The 14755-nt window shown below is 33.4% G+C and overlaps 1 protein-coding gene across 1 annotated transcript in view; it reads right to left on the reverse strand.

Moving 5' to 3' along the window:
• The window catches only part of KCNN2 (potassium calcium-activated channel subfamily N member 2), a 386949-nt gene that overhangs the window by 257603 nt on the left and 114591 nt on the right, over nucleotides 1–14755 (reverse strand). Inside the window, exon 2 of the mRNA XM_081054007.1 lies at nucleotides 14588–14673. The gene's annotated coding sequence lies outside the window, so the exon portion shown is untranslated. The remainder of the gene's footprint in view (nucleotides 1–14587; nucleotides 14674–14755) is intronic.

Below are 14755 nucleotides of genomic sequence, written 5' to 3' on the forward strand. Positions count from 1 at the left end.
AAAGAACATGTGATTTGAACGTAAGACTGATCAACTCAATCCTGGGCCTTAGTTCTAAAAGAAAAGAATGATCTTGAATAACCCCAGTGGATTTTAGGACAAAAAAATAGATGCCAAACTTGTTTCTATCCTTCTACAAGCTCACCACATACATACATAGCTATTCTTGGTATAAATATTTCATGGAAAATTAACAATTGTCAGATAATATCAGTAGGTTTTGGAAAGACAGATAACTAACTATTTTAAATTATCTAAACAGTACCAATGGTAAATATACCCAATTTAAGAATAACATGGACTTTTATGTCTCAAGGAAGAGAAAAATATATATGATCCATTCAATTATAGGTGTTTCCATACATACAGACACTTATATACCCCTCACCTAAGGAGGAAAAAAATGGAACCAGAATAGTTCAAACGGGGCAGCCTTAGAATGCACTGCACTTATCAATTCATATCCCTAACACTAGCATGGTGTACTTTCCCTACATTTACTCCTACTAGTTTTCTCCTCTGACCAGCTGGGAGGTCTTGAGCATATCACCCACCAGCTTTTATACTCCAGTCTCCCCATTAGCTGTTGTGAGCTAGTTTGTTGTGAACTATTTTCATTTATTAGAAAATAAATGAAAATATTAGTATATGGTCTAAGGTTTAAAGGTTTTCCAAGAAATGTTGACTGCATTTTAATCTCAAAGTAGACAAAGAGGAAAAGAAGATTGCTGAGATGCATATTCATCAATGTTTCAGACAAGATGCGATGTGATGACAGAGGTAAGTCCTTTAAAAATGAATAGTTAAGCCTCAGTCCTCCCTCTTTCCCTAAATCTATTCATTTAGAAACATAAAGAAAAATATGTACACTTTGGTAATCTGTATGTGTAGTTTAGAGGCTTTCTATTAAATAATCAATGTTCATTTATAGAATATTTTGAATTACAGAGTAATTATTTTGTTCTATTTGGCACTGTTAAAATGAAGGTAATGACTTTCTCTTCATTTCTGGGCTAGAGTTCCATTAAATTCACTAAAGTTAGGGAATTTTTACACTATGAAAACTTAATTGCATTAATTATTATTTCTCACCCTCAGATGTTTTATAACGAAACCCAATAATGGATGTAATAATGGAGCAAAGGACAAGTTGGATTTGCATAGTTTATAAACATGCTTAGGAAAGTAACTGTGCTATTTTGTTTGGAATGGTAGTTAGGTCAATCTTATTTTGATGAAAGAGCAAGCCCAATTTAAAATGATGTCCTGGGTGTCTTCCTTTGCTTGTTTGTGGGAGAAAATGAGAAAACAAAGCTTTCAACAGAATACTCATGTTTACAAAGAAGTTAATTGTGAAACTTAAAGCGGTTTTTTCCATTGCCCCCTCCTCCTAGCACCTAAATTGACTGAGTACAAATGTAGACACACTGGGAAAATCCTGTCCAGGCCTTAGCTCATGAAATATCCTGAACTTGCTTCATGGTATTAAGATTACCTTTAAAAAGAGTGGAATAGGCCAATGCACTTGATAGGTCTTTGCTCCTTAGTCAGTTCCAGGGGGGCCCACTGCTCACGAGATTGGCAGCCATTCTGCTCCAATCCCTAGATACTACCCCCCCTCAGGGTAAATAGACTGCTGTCTCTGCCCCTGTTCCTCACTCCCCTCTCCTCCACTACAACCGCATTCAACACACACTGCATGCAGACTGCCGATCCCTGAAAACTGTGAAGTAGCACTGTGCCTTTTTGGATCAGTGTTCCTCAAAACGATATCTTATTGAGTGACAAATCTATGAATAAAGAAATATTCTAATTCTTCTAGAATTTGTGTGTGTTTGTTTGATATACTGCATTAACTCAATGTAATAGAGATAACAAGGCCCTGGGGGAAAAATAAAAATGGCACCTGAGCAAAACAGAATATACTCTATGAAATTCTGACAGAATATTAGAATTTAAGTGCAAACCATATATCTACCCCTCAGCCCAATTTGTTTACCTGAGAAGGAAAACTGTCCATCACACATGTAGACAAAGGGCAAAACCAAATTCAGGCTTCTTCCCCTGTTTATTGAAAATTCTGATCTGACATATTGTTTGAGGATAAGAGAGAAAAAAATGCATGTGACCTATGAAAATACATCAAATAAGGTAAAGATTCAGAAGATAAATAGTACTTTTGAAAATAATTCAAAACAGGAATCAGAAGAAAACTTTCAAGAAATGTTTGACATCCTCAATAAAATTCAAGAGACACGACTGCTGTTAAAATAAAAGGTGATTGTTATAAATACCTAATTGAAGCAAAAAGTCAAACGAATGAGGTAAGAGTGAGGTGCTAAAAAATACTATAGCCACGTTAAAATTCATGTTAGAGGTGGTAGCAAGAAGTATGAATTCTAAGGAGATGAAAACTACTGAAGGGTGTGAAAAACTCAAAAGCCTTTTCAGAACTCAGAAGAATAGGACAAAATTTAAAAAAATGCAAGTGATGATTGATGTAGAGGATGAAAAACAGAATCAATCATGCAAACAAGTATGTATTTTTCTTAAATACGAAACCAGAAGAATCAGAACAAAAGCAATCAGAGATAAAGCCCACTCAATATTGTCTGAGCAAATTGAAAAGTCTCATGTTCTAAGAATAACTGATTAAAATACACCTATTGGTGAATTTTTGAATTGTAACCAAAAAAGAGGAATTTCTGAATTTCTGAAACTATATGAATAAAGAAAAAATTATGCATATATTAACTCAGAAAAGAGAAAGTGGTTTCCCACAAAGGACCTAAACCAGGCTAGCTCCAGACATTTTCTGCATATTATAAAATACAAGGAGCCAAGGAAGAAACATGCAAATGATGATGAGAAAAGATTGTGGCACAATTTTTTAAAAATCTATAAACGCTGTTTTTCATGAACTAAGACAGAAATAAATATATTCTCACACATGTGAGTGGTCCAAATGCATAGTATTTGTATGTTAAGGTACATGAAGAGTCACTCCAATTGACCTAGAAATAGAGCATAGTCAAGGATTCAAAATTGCCCATCAATTTAAAAAAGGACTGTCACAAGCAGTAGAAATTAAAAAGCCAAGAGACTAAATTATTTTTGTATCTGAGAAGAATACTAAATAGAATGCAAAAAGAAAATACCTGTGGAAATCAATAATAAACATTTTCTTCTTCAAAAGCACTTCCTGCTTCCATGAGCAGCATTGTTACTCAATCATCTGCTGATATCTTATGAAGACTCAGAATCCTTCTCAACACAGTATTCTGAGACTTCATTATCAATTTATTAAAATTTGCCTTTAAAATAAAACTATGTGACAGCACAGGGGTTAAAGAACAGGACTTTTTAAGTGAGAGAAGATAATACAATGACAGTTCTTTATTAAAAACTTTAACAAAGGAGATTATCTAAAGATAATAAAAAAGATATGGGAAATCTTTTGCTCAAGGCTGATTTATTATGATACGTCCCTATTATAAATATAGATATGCATCCTTATGAATACATAAAAAGCCTGGCTATAAATGGGATGTTACATGGACAGATTGGAAGGCAATATGCAAATTTGAAAAGGTTATTGATGGTTAACAGTGAATATTTAGTTTTTCTTTGTTTAATGCAGCTTTTATAATTTATAAAGGAAGAGAAGAAAATACTGCATGATTTAAGATTGACCATTAATTTTACACATTTGTATTACACTAATTTAGTATTAAGTTTAATGCAATAACTTGTAGAGCAAATAGGATTGATGCCATGCTGTGATCCTATTTCTATTTCAGACTACACCATTAATTCTCTATTCAGTGAAGCCGTTCACCTTAATAATTTACTTCTATGTGCCATGTTCTATTTCAACTCAAAACAATAAAAAGTATGGCCAAGGGGTGGCTGGATGGTTCAGTTGATTAGCGCGCGAGCTCTAAACGAGGTTGCTGGTTCAATTCCCGCATGTGATGGTGGGCTGCGCCCCCTGCAACTAAAGATTGAAAACAGCTACTGGACTTGCAGTTGAGCTGCGCCCTCCACAACTAGATTGAAGGACAATGACTTGGAGCTGATGAACCCTGGAGAAACACACTGTTCTCCAATGTTCCCCAATAAAATAAAAAAAGAAATGAAAAAAGAAAGAAAAGTATGGTGATATCACAGATTCACAGTGGACTATAAAGATATTGGGATTCCCACCATTTTTGCAATGTTATTTATCTTTGGGATATCAGTACAACTCTCAAAAGTAAAAAAAAAAACAAAAAACAAAAAACAAAACAAAACAGAAATCAACACAATGAAATCCGTGGATTAAAATGGCATTTTTAACTGAATTCAATACTTAGAATTCAATTCATTTAAATTTATTTTTGCCAACTCAGATGCTAATGACCTCAAATCCAATTATCCTACCATTCTGTCTACCTGTAATAGCCTAAGCCAAGTAGAAGATTTTCCTAGAAAAACAAAGCATTCATGGGACAGTAGAAATTGGAGAAGAGGATAAGAAGTGATTAAGTTATCCAATGATGGACAGGGCTCTGGAGGATTCAACCTTCCTAATTACATAAAATTCAGCCAACCAACTCAGCCTAAATTTTCTCTTAATTGGCTGTCACAGTTTTTAAACCATAACTAGCAAACTTAATTTACACTTGGATGAGAAAAATACTAGAAGTCAGAGGCTAATAGATGTGACCATAATCAGCATAACTGATTATGCTGATAATCAATGTCCTCTACCATCAGGTAAAGATCCTGAATGTCAAAGAACAGACCAGTTTCCCCAGGCCACTTTAAAATAAGACCCTTACTACTCCTTGGGTCTATCATTGTTAATATCACTCAGAAATGAAGTCTCTTGCTTTAACGCAAAACTTACCCTTTCTACGTAATTCTGTTTTAGAAATAAATATATTTAAAGGTCAAAATTAATTGCCAATCCATCTCAAAAGAAATGTAATCTCAGCCTTAACTCAAACTCTTTAACTTCTATTGTGTTTGAGCCACTTTCCACTTTTAGGTCTATTTGTTATAACAGTTTGGTATATCTAAAATACCTGGCATTCAATCCAAGGAAAAAGAGAAAAGATTTTGTGAGATGTGCTCCAGCTGGGAGGGTGAATCCAGTGCAAGCTCAAGTCCATTTCTAGGTCTCAGACTTCTTTCAGTCTCTACCTCCTACCCTAGTTGTGGCACTAAACTGGGGACTTACTTCTCTGTCCCATCATCTCCAGATTGCCAACCGTTTTCAAAGGTCCAATTGTTTCCACCTTTCATGGTACTATCACAATAGTAATCAGACTTCACCAGTAATTAAATCTGAACAAAACAAGGTCATTTTTGCTTTGCTTTAAAAAGGTATATGTATTTAACTGTTACTCCCATATCTTCATTTCTTAAAGTAAGTAACAACAAATATAATTTTTAAAGAAAAAAAAATTATAAATGTATAATAATTGAAAGAACTTCAGGAACTCACATGTGAAACACAAAGGTATACAGAAATTTAAAAAGCAAGTGATTTTTAGGAAAAAGGAGGAGGTAACTATGACAGTGGTAATATAATTGTATTTGAATGTAAATTGAGAGCGCTTAGAAAATGAAAGCAAAAAAGAAAATGCACAAACTGGTGGTAGAACTCTTACTAGATGATAAAAGAAAACAAGTCAGTAGTTCACATTTCCCAGGACTCAAAATTCTAAAATAAATAAATAAATAAATAAATAAATAAATAAATAATCATTATCACATAAATCCTTTTTTAAATGAGCACTTACTAAAATAATGGAAAATATCTTCATCTGACATCTTGAAAAAGGATCAGTATTATTATTTTTTCATTTCTAGGGTAATCATGATATTTTGGAAGCTTTAATTTTTCTATTAATTAATTAAAATATTTCAATAATTAAAGATATGAAATTAATTTCTCTTTGAAATATTTTATTTTACTGTTATATTCTGAAACAATCTATTCTGATATTTTTACAATTTTAGAGGCATTAGGTAATATCCCATGAAATTGATTGTTTACTGCTGTTATTGTCTTTTATTTTTGAAAGTAAAATATTGTAACACCTATTAAGAGAAAAACATAAATGACAGATTTCATGTGTACAAAAAGAAAGCAATAATATGAAGCTTAAGTCATATTAACCCCACAGTCACTATTTTTCTAACATATGATTGACAACACTGCATTTTCTGAACCCCTAATGAAATAATGAAGAAGGGTGAAAAATTATAAACATATATTTTTCAAATAAGGAGCCAATAAGAAAGCTTCATTTACATAGCAGAAATGGAGCGACATAAAAAAATTACTGAAATTTGAATTTCAGGCATTATACTGCTATTTTGGTCTTTGTACTGATTAAAGAAAAAATTCCAACTATTTCCAATTATTGTTAGTAACTTCATTTTTTTCCCAGATGCAGAATACAACATAATGACTTTATTTAAAATAATTAGATAGATAGCTAAAGGTTACACATTTTAAATTGACTGCTTTTAAAATCTGGTTGTGAGTGTTTTTTAAGTCTAAAATGCAGTCGTCAAATTTAGTTTCATTTTATTATTTAAATGCATATTCAAGATTTTCTCTTTTACCCCACATGTTAGTAAACTTTATAAGTATATTTTGTTTACTGCCACTAACAGGACCTCAAAAGGAATTCACATGTTCTTCATTTTATTTTGAGGTTTATATTCTGAAAGGGCTCTATGTTTACTAAGTTTTCAATGAAATAGAATTTGATTTTAAAGAAATTGAAAGGACATCTCAAGACTGTTGAAATTCTGTTGTTCCAACATAGCATATACCTAAACTTCAAATCTCTTTCTTAGATTAAAATGTGTTTCTTATTTTTTATCCTCCCCCAAATTACAAGCACGTTATCAGTGACAATTTTACTAAGGCTTGAGACTTCATCACCATAATCATCATCATCAGTGTCTGGCAAAAGTAGCCATTCAAATGTCTCCTGAGTGAATGAATGAATCACCAAATCCCCATCCACTATGTTGCAAGGCTATGCTTTGTACATAGTCTTCACATGCACCTCACATGTACATGTTTCAGGTTTACTCTTCACTGCAACCTTGCAAGTTAGCAATTATAATCTTCATAACAGAGGAGGACAGATATGTATAGAGGTTAATTCAAAACTATATTGTACAGCTAGTAGTGACAGAACTAGGTTTCATAGTTGTTTTTTTTCCTGGTTCCAAATTTCAGTATTTTTCTACTAAGCCTGCTACTAAAAATATTAAGGAACTCATGGTAACTTTTCAATTAAATGAAAAATTCTGCCAGTGCAAGGTACAAAGATCGGTGCTCTGGAGGACGGAAAGATGAATGGGCATGGGCTTACTGCTCAAGTAGTTTATAATTTACTAAAATGACAGCTGTGATGTTATTATGGTGGAAGCCAGAATGGGCTAAGTGTGGGAGTACTGTAGCACAGAGTAAAGGAGAAAATCAATTCTGAGAGGAAGACGATCAGGGATGCTTCATGAATTAGGAGGAATTGGAAGTAGGCCTTGAAGAATAAGTACAATTTGACAGGTAACAATATTTCTAGCAGAGGGAATAGCATGAAAATCTTGGAGATAGGAAGACACTGTATGTTTCTCATTCACAGTTGCTGCATTCATTCATTCATGCACTCATTCATTCAGTAACGCACTGACTAATACAAATATTGGGCAGATAGCAAGTTGGACAAAGTCCCTGCCTATACGAGGTTGCATTATAGAGGTGAACAGAATAAAAATTCCAGGAAAACAAGTGAATGAGAAAAAATTTTCAGAGTAATAAGCTTGAGTGCATTAAAACAATGTTTTAGACTGAGTGGTCAGAAAACAAATAGGTTAAAATGAAAGAAATTCTAATAGTGTCTGCTAAAATTAGATATTCACATGTAATCTGACCTACCAATCTTTCTTTACACAAGAATAGTTATTCAAAAATTATTATTAACAATAGCAACAACAAAACAGGCATAATCTTAATAAGTATCAGCTACTTTGAAACGTTATGTAGCTATTTCAAAGAATGAGTTAGATCTCTTTTTATTGACCTCAAGGGATAGCTATGATACACTGTTATTCTAATAAAGGGCAAGTTGCAAAATATGATCAGATTGAGGGAAAAATCATTTTGATATCAAGTATTGTGAAGGTAAGAAAATAAGCACTTTTAAATATTGAAACAACCGAAATGCCCATCGGTAGATGACTGGATTAAGAAGCTGTGGTACATTTATACAATGGAGTATTACGCAGCCATAAAGAAGAAAGAAATCTTATCATTTGCAACAACATGGATGGATCTAGAGAACATTATGTTAAGTGAAATAAGTCAGAAAGAGAAAGACAAGTACCATATGATCTCACTTATATGCAGAATCTAAAGAAAAGAATATGTGAATGAACTAATCAGAAACAGTTTTGGGGATACAAAGAAAAAAACCGAGAGTTGTTAGATGGGCGGGGGTGGGGGGGAGGGTTGGGGATAAGGGGAAAGGTGAAGGGATTAGGAAGCAGCTGGTAACCACAAGATGGCCTCAGGGTTTTTTGAAAATTAATTTGGGGAACGTATTCAATAATGTTGTAAAGATTTTGTTGGATATCTGATGGACATGCGTCCTATTTGGGAGACCACCTCAGGGATATTGTGAATGCCCGATCATGGCGTTGTACACCAGAAGCTAAACATTAATGAATGCCAACTATAATTTTATATATATAATGTGATGGCTCAGTGTGAGGTCGGAGGGATAGTGGATGGGGGGAGGGGGGTTCACAGTGTGAGGAATATAAATGATGAACGTCTTAGTATTACCTTGTCTTGTACACCTGAAACTAATAAATTTTAAAAAATATATTGTTGATAGAGTATAAAATAGTAAACTTTGCCAGAGGACGTGACACTACCTATTGTAATTACAAATGCGTTTATTGAAATGCAAATTAAAACCACAATAAGATATCATCTCCCACCTATCACAATGACTGTCACTAATAAATCAACAAACAAGTTTTGGTGAGAATGTGGAGAAAAGGGAAACTTTGTGAACGCTTAGTGAGATTGTAAATTGGTGAAACCACTATGAGAAAACAATACGGAGATTCCTCAAAAAATTAAAAACAGAACTACCATATGAATCAGCAATCCCATTTCTGCGTATGTCTTCAAAGAAATTCAAAACACTAATTTAAAAAGATATATGCACCCCTATGTTCATTGTAGCATTATTTACGATAGCCAAGATACGGAAGCAACCTAAGCTCCCATCAACAGATGACTGGATAAAAAAGAAGTGGTACACATATAGAGTAGAATATTACTTGGCCATTAAAAGAATTAAATCTTACCATTTGTGATGACATTAATGGACCACAAGGGTATTATGCTAAGTGAAATCAGTCAGACAGAGAAAGACAAATATTACTTATACGTGGGATCTAAAAGACAAAATAAATGAACAAACAAAACAGAAACAAACTCACAGATTCAGAAAAGAAACTGATGGTTTATAGATAGGAAGTGTGTTGGGGTAATAAGTGAAAAAGGTAAAGGGATTAAGAAGTACCAATAGGCAGTTACAAAATAGTCATGGGAATGTAAAGTACAGCATAGAGAATATAGTCAATAACACTGTAATGACTATATATGGTGCCAGGTATGGCACCTAGACTTATCAGGGGCATCACTTTGTAAGTTATATAAATGTCTAGCCCCTATGCTGTGCACTTGAATGTCAACTGTAATTGAAAAATTAAAAAAAAAAGTTAAAAAAAGGAAAGCTCGTTTCATTCGATCCAACATTTTTAAAGATCAAATACTCTAAAAGATTCTTACATACTTTGCATTTTAAAAACATTTTTTCTTGTTTTCTCTTATGTTAAAACATATTTTTCAAAAAAACTAAATGTATTTAATTTTTTCATCTACTAAAGAAAATAGAATTTTTTTTTCTTCCTCCTACTGTGTAATCTCCATCGAACCTTTCCCAATCCCCTGACCCACTATTTCTTCTGGTGAGATATTTGGGGATTTTGGTTTCAGATTGTTATATTTTTTTAATGAAGTATAATTACATGGATTCACTACATACTTTATTGATTTATTTGCTCACTTCTTCAATTCATTTTTGTTTTGCCAGAGCACAATCTTAAATATTTCTACAGAGGATCTGTAGATGATATTTCTGAGTCTTAACATATTTGTTAATGTTTTATTTTATACTCACACTTACATGTTCATGTAACTGACTATAAGATATCAGGGTCAAAATAAATTTCCCTCAGAATTTGACATTTTGCCTCACTTAGTATCTTTTATTGTTAAGTCTAATGCAAATCTAATTCTTGCTTCTCTTCTCGTCTTTTTTTTTTTTTCTTTGTAGACATTTGGGATATTTTTCTTATCTTTGGAATTCTCAAAATTGACCATTTTATGTTCAACTTCATTCATGAATTTAATAAATATTCATTGAGCACCTACTATGTGCCAAGCATAGCTTTATATGTTAGGGATATAACAGTGAGCACAAGAGCCAGAGATATTTGTCTTTTATTATTTAATCCACTGACCACCTGGTGGACCCTTGAATTAGTGTTGTACTTCACTTTGAAAATGTTTTATGAATAATGCCTTTGATCATTTCTTCCATTTCACCCTCTCTGTTCTATGTACTGGGAATGCTTAGAAGACAGGTATATTACACATTCTGGACCCATCTTCCCAATAACATAAATTTTCTAATCATTTTTTACAGTAGCCATTTTTAATTTCGTGTTTTTCTTTCTCTATACTGAAGAAATCTTTAACTTGTTAATTCATTCTTTAGCTCTGTCTACTTTGCCATTAAGCTAACTAATGAGATACTGAAATTTCTACCCAGGTATTTAAATTGGTCTAAGTTATTATTGTTGATCCATGTTGTTCTTCATGAATCAAATTCATCTGCTTTTTTCCCCCCATCTGCTTTCTTTCCGTCATGAATTATTATTTTATAATTAGGATTATTTTTAAATGGCCAACAATTTATAATTACCAAGATATTGATTTTTTCTTCCAATAATGGCTTTTTAAAATAGATATATTATTTCTTCAATATCAATTGTAATTATTTTTGTTTATCCAAATAACTAAATTTGCAGCCATGAAGTCATCTATTTGGTGAATTTATTGACTCTCTTTTATAGTGGTACAATTCCTCATGTAGTTCTTGGTTATCTGGTCATCTTTCTATTCCAGAGCCAATGTTTGACTCTTTGAGATGCCTGCTTCCTGCTTGTGGAAAAGAGCAGGCATGTCTTATAGGTAAGGTTATAGCTCATCTTCTGCTCCCTGGCTCCATGCCCTTCCTGGAGATCACTAGCCACACAATGGACCACTCTCTGGTCTCACAGCCTACATACACTTATCACTTTATTGTGACAACAATCTGCTACTGTCCACTGCTCAGCACCATTGGAGGAAAAAAGGTGACAGACTGGTTTTCCTCCTCAGAAAGAAATGACTGATCCCAATGTTCCAGAAGCTTCAACCGCTTCTTGCAGTCATTGACTTTGACGTTGCAGCTCCCTGGGAATCATTCCAACATCTGCAGTGGTGTATGCCTTCTTTCTTTTGTGCTGTGCTTTTTTTCTAGGGTGTTGTTCTACATGAATCAAATTCATCTGCTTCCCTTTTTCCTTATCTGCTTTCTTTCTTTCTTTCATGAATTGTTGTTTTATAACATAATTAAGGTTATTTTAAAAAATACCTTCTCAGCTATTTTAAGAGATTTGGGGAAGCACATGCATTTGTTCAGCCAACCATCTTTATCCAACTACTTTCTTTTCACACTCCATTAAATTAATTCAGCAAGAAAATTGTTTTCTGAAAAATGGTTACTTTTACCTAGAATATGAAAGCCAAAAGTATTGAACATATTTCTCATGAAATAATCATATAGAAGGCAAGTAAGCCAAATCCGTTTTATCTTGTTTGTTTGTTTTGTTTTTCTTGTGCCCATTAATAAACTATCACCTCTTAGCTTCCAATCCACTGTTCTATTCTTCACTTTTTGTGATTCTGGGGATGGGACTCTGCAAAACAGTTCTCTTTTGTTAGCTGGATCACTGTTAGGCTTTGATAACAAGGAGCACTAGACAGAGAGTAGACAAGAAGAGAGAAAAAGGGTACTTTTCTTCTAGGTTATTTTCTGTTTCTGTTTTGATTCTTGCTAATTTCAAGATATTAGCAAGAATCAAGATATTTCAATATTTGAGACCCAATAAAGATGGACTTGCCAGGGGCTGGTTGTTCCGGTAGTGCAGTTAATTCCAGTTACATTTTTTTCCCCCTCCAACACTGACAGAACCAACATCACTATGGTCTCTAACAAGACCCAGTTTTAGCCAACTGGTGCTCCCTCGTCAAAGGTTTAGCTCCCAGTCCCATGCAGCACCTCTGTGGCATTCTTGAGGCACGAACACAGCTCAGCAACAACCCCTCCTCAGAAGTCAGAGTCCAAGCTCCGTGAGTCCCTCATCCAAGTTTCTAAATTTTAGCAATCCTAACCTCTTCCCTTTATTCACTTAGCCCTAGGAATGTTCTGTGAAACCTTACTGTTCCTTTTTTCAGATATCCAATTCCTGGCTGAAAATGCTTTATATTAAATTCCATGAAAATTGCTGTGGTTTCTAACTCCTAAATGGACTCTGAATAATATACTTATGTACCTATCATGGCTGTCTTCAAGTGCCCAGTGCAAATTCTGTCTTACTGTCAAAATGACTATTAGTTATATTATATCTGCAAAATATTACACACTATTGATATGTTTTATTGAAACATTTAAAATACAGTTAAAGGAACATGGACATGAGTCCCTTCTCATAATTTCAAAAGAGTTAGTTCAAGATGGTTTTAAAAGGGTAAATAAAGCATTTTCATGAAATTTTTCTCCAAAAGAAGTTTTTCTGATGCTCAATCCATCAGAATCCTCACTGTATGTCTTTGGAAATCTTTTCATTTCAGTAGACTAATCATGAATTTCTTTTCTACCCAAGCCTGGGAAAATGTTAATGTCAAACAATGGATACCGTCAACCAAAGTATGACTTCATCCGGGTATTTAAATTTCTTCAACTCTTGACCCAACTTATATATTTTCTTTGAAATATGTAGCAAAAGGGAGCAAACAATGATTAGATACTTTTTAGACTTATGTTTTATTTTTGTGGAAAATCAGTGGATGCTACCTGGCTTCCAATGGACAGAAATATAAAAGGCGTAAAAGCAGAAGAGGCTTTAATATGGATTATGAGCCGACATTCAACCTGCTGTCCTAAGTGACTAAATATTTGAGTCCAAATATATACTGTCTGTGACAGCTCACTCTCAGAAGGTAGCCACATCACCAGTGTTAGTAATAAAAAAACTCCAGATAAAATAACAACACAACATACATAAGACAAGAAGGGTCAAGTAAACAAGTATTTTGAGACGAGGACCACCTGCTACATGAAAAGTCTGGCTTTTAACGTTAATGTCTTAGACTCAGCAGCCATGAGACTATTGACAAAAACAATGCCTTTCTAAGGTAATCAGAAAATCAACAGAAGGACCTTATTAGTACCAGTACCCTAAATGTACCCAACTACTGACTGGCGCAATGGATGTGGGAAAAAGTGTAAAAGAATGATTTATTTTGCCCAAATGATGATTTTACCACAAGGTTGGAACTGCCAGGCCATCACTGAGATTGCCCTAAATAAATACTAGGGTAGCAATAAAGCCTCAACCCAGAAATTGCTTCCAGGCTGAGCAAGTAAAGGTAAAAAGCTTATGACAATCTGTTCCATATAAAAACAATAGGCTAACATATCCTGAAAGAAAACATCATTAAGAACTTCGTCTTTAAAAATGTTTCTCCTTTCCAGCTAACAACCAATTTTTTGTTTTTGTCCAGATAAAACCGAGTAATTTTTTTAACCTAAGATTAATTTATTCAAAGACCTTAACAATTCTACAGAAAATTTTCTCCCCCAAAATTATTCTTTGAAGCACATCATCAATGTAGACACTGTAAAATGTTTTTAATTACAGTTTCATTTTTATTACTGTCTTCTGGTAAAAAACAAGCCAAGGATATGATACTATGCACCGAATGTAATCCCATCAAAATGCTCACTCATCAAAAATTATTCTTAAAATTTAATTAAGAATATATTTATTCACTCAAGAAATATTTTCTGAGCATGTTTTACATGGAAGTCACTTTTTTAAGAACAAGGTGAGATTTCTCAGGGATTACAATAACAAATAAAAAATTACTTTCTGTTTTTTCCTTACGTTATTGAAATTCCAACTGTTTGTCTTTTCTTAGCACAGTGATGGTCAGCTAGCAAGAGAAATGAGCTGTTAATAGTTGAAAAAGGAAATAATTTAAACTATATGCAGAGAGGAAACTCCAATTAAAGTAAATTCAACTGACCTAACTTTAACAATTTTTTCAATAATCACCATGTTTTACATTTGAATTAAATGCATATATTTTACTACTATTTTCACTCACCGCTATTGCTTATCTTCCATTCCATTCCTTGGATTCACTTTTCCTCTTGCTGAAGTCCATCCTTTTGTAGTTTTCTCAGCAAGAATCTGTAAGAAGTAAATACTATTAGATTATCCAAAACTTTATTTATACTTACTCTTGAACAATAATATAGTCCTGTATAGAGCC

The sequence above is a fragment of the Rhinolophus hipposideros genome (genome assembly GCF_964194185.1).
Source record: "Rhinolophus hipposideros genome assembly, chromosome: 7".
Lineage (NCBI taxonomy): Eukaryota > Metazoa > Chordata > Mammalia > Chiroptera > Rhinolophidae > Rhinolophus > Rhinolophus hipposideros.